The sequence below is a fragment of the Quercus suber genome, unplaced genomic scaffold (genome assembly GCF_002906115.3).
Source record: "Quercus suber isolate HL8 unplaced genomic scaffold, Cork oak 2.0 scaffold_908, whole genome shotgun sequence".
Taxonomy (NCBI): Eukaryota; Viridiplantae; Streptophyta; class Magnoliopsida; order Fagales; family Fagaceae; genus Quercus; species Quercus suber.
This window is the reverse complement of record NW_027070332.1, coordinates 145,895-148,628: the sequence shown is the minus strand read 5'-3', so window position 1 is coordinate 148,628 and position 2,734 is coordinate 145,895.

The following is a 2,734-nucleotide window of genomic DNA, read 5'->3' as shown; positions in this document are numbered from 1 at the left end:
TCTTTGGAATGTGTTATTCAACAACACGAGAGAGAGAGAGAGAGAGAGAGAGAGAGAGAGAGAGAGAGAGAGAGAGAGAGAGAGAGAGAGAGAGAGAGAGAGAGAGAGAGAGAGAGAGAGAGAGAGAGAGAGTTTTTTTTTTTTTTTTTGGGTTTAAAAACAAGTATGGAATGTATTAAATAAGGGATAATAAATAAAATCAATTAGAATATTAGCATTAATGGGGTTTTTTTTTTACCGTTGGATCTACTTATTAAATCCAATAGTTAAAAAAATGTGTAACTTGAACTCATCTCTCTCTATCTAGGTCCAACCGTCCAAGTTACACCCATTTTATACCGTTGATTCTCATTAAATCTAACGGTCAGTAAAAGACTACTTCTCACATCATTAATATGTAATTATTATTTGATAGGTCAACTCATTTTAATTAAATCCCCCCACATTCACCACTTCTCTCTCCTTAATAATCATCTTCCACTTATTTAAAAAAATAAAAAATCTTATTCTCCCCGCCCACTTCTAATTCTGTTCAATTAGGTCAATAAAATCTGACCTTGAAATTAATAGAAGATGCTTGTAAACATCTCATCAATATTCAATAGTTCTTTTTGCTTCCTCCTTCTTTGGTGTAATACTGGACCATCAGTGGTGAATATATTGCTGGAATTCACATTAGTATATTAGAATATTGAACTATTGGTCGATAGAATCAGGTTATATTGCTTGAGTGTACATAATTTTAATATCATTGCCAAGGTGTTTTGTTGAATTTACTTGTTCAATGAACCTCTTGAAACTACCAGCTGCATCTAATATCAATACTGCTAGCCAATCCTCAATCTTTGCTGAGGCGATTTGCTTGATGGATAGGAAGATGATTATTAATAGTAAGGAGATGAATGTGGGGAATTTAATTTAAATGAGTTAGACATGGGAAATAATAATTACATATTAATGATGTGAGAGGTAGCCTTTTGCTAACCGTTAGATTTAATGAGAATCAACGGTCTAAAATAGGTGTAACTCTAGTCAAGTTACATCAGATGTAACTTGAAACTATTTCATATATATATATATATATATATTTCCTAATGGTCCTACCAAGCTAATTATAATTAGCTATATTTTTCTTAGTCAACCCCGGAATTAATACATCATTAACATTAATAAACGAGAAAAAAGAGAAAAGTGGAAGTATAATAATATGCACCCAATGGACATGAAATAGCTAAATATATATTTTTTTAGAAATAGAAATTTAAGGTAGCATGATTAGAATGACTTCAAAATAAGCCGGCATAACGAGGAATTGAACACGCTTATAGTTATGACCGTTCCTGATTACTCAACAAGTCACCATTAAATAAAATAAAATTAAAAATTAAAAATTAAAAATTAAAAATTAAAAGAAGAAGAGGAGAACGTTACGGCCAAACTGAAAGCATCGAGTTCCACGGTCTCTTCCAAATCAACAAGTCTCCAACGCCAACTTACTCGGCAAATCAAACTTAATTACCAGTAAAATTCGTATTTGAAATAGAAATCTGTATAACAATGAATATTGACCATGCTTTATGACCGTTCCCACCCAATTCATTGACGGCAAAAGCTCCTGTAATCTTCATTGCACTGTACTAGTAATTTCATTGTAATATTCCATGAAAATAGATAGTTTTGGTCTATAGATTTCGTGGGGTTACAAGGTATTAGGAGAGTTATCGTAAAGAGGAAGCTAAAGGAATTATCAGCAAGTTTCAAATGTGAAGTAGAAAAATTCTAAAACTTTGAACTTTGACCAAAATGTAACCAACTTCATTGCAATATAGGCGGAATTTCATTGTATATATTATAACATGAAGGGACAGAGAAAGAGCCCAGATTTTGGTCTATAAAATGAATGTTATAAGGTATGATGAGAGGCATGGAAATAGAGCAAAGGAAGAAAAGAAAAGAGGTTGAGGGATTCCTGTCGCAGGAGAGATGGCCCATGCTAGGTTATACAAGCAAAAGCTCAGCTAGGGTCATCCTTCTGTGACATGAATCCCTTCAACTTCTAGTTAGTACATGTATACGCAAATTGAAATGATGATCAAGTGAGCTGGGAAAGAGATATGAGGTTGCTGTGGAGCTCCTGTCGCAGGAGAGGTGGCACCTAGTGCTTGAATTACTACAGCAATAGGCACTATTTCTCCTCGACCGGATGCCCCACTTTAACCTCTACTATGCCGTGCTGATTGGAGTGGATGTTTTGGGAAATTCCTGTTTCATACACATTGTTGCACACACTTTCAGATACTCACAAAAATTGCTTTGAAGTGTGTATAATAAACACTATTCTTTTGTGTATGTCTGATCTCTCTCCCTCTCATATACACATGCAGAGCGAGAGATACAAGGTTCTATATGTGTGTGTGTTCCAATTTTAGCCATTTTGTTCTATAAAATTACATTTTTTTTCCTTTAAACAGTATCATTGATTCTTTTAAAAGTAATGTTATACTCAAACTTTTTTACAACATTTTTACAAATTGTTTTGGTAGCAAATTCTTATTGGTTTCGCATATAGACCCACTACTCACATCATTTTTTTTACTTACTAGTACCACTCATTACATCAATAATTTATAAAAAAAAAAAAAATTATAGCGCTAGTATTTTCCTCATTTTAGTGACTATAAAAAGAAATTATAGATCTAAAATCTAAAACAAAATATACAAGCCCCAAAAAACT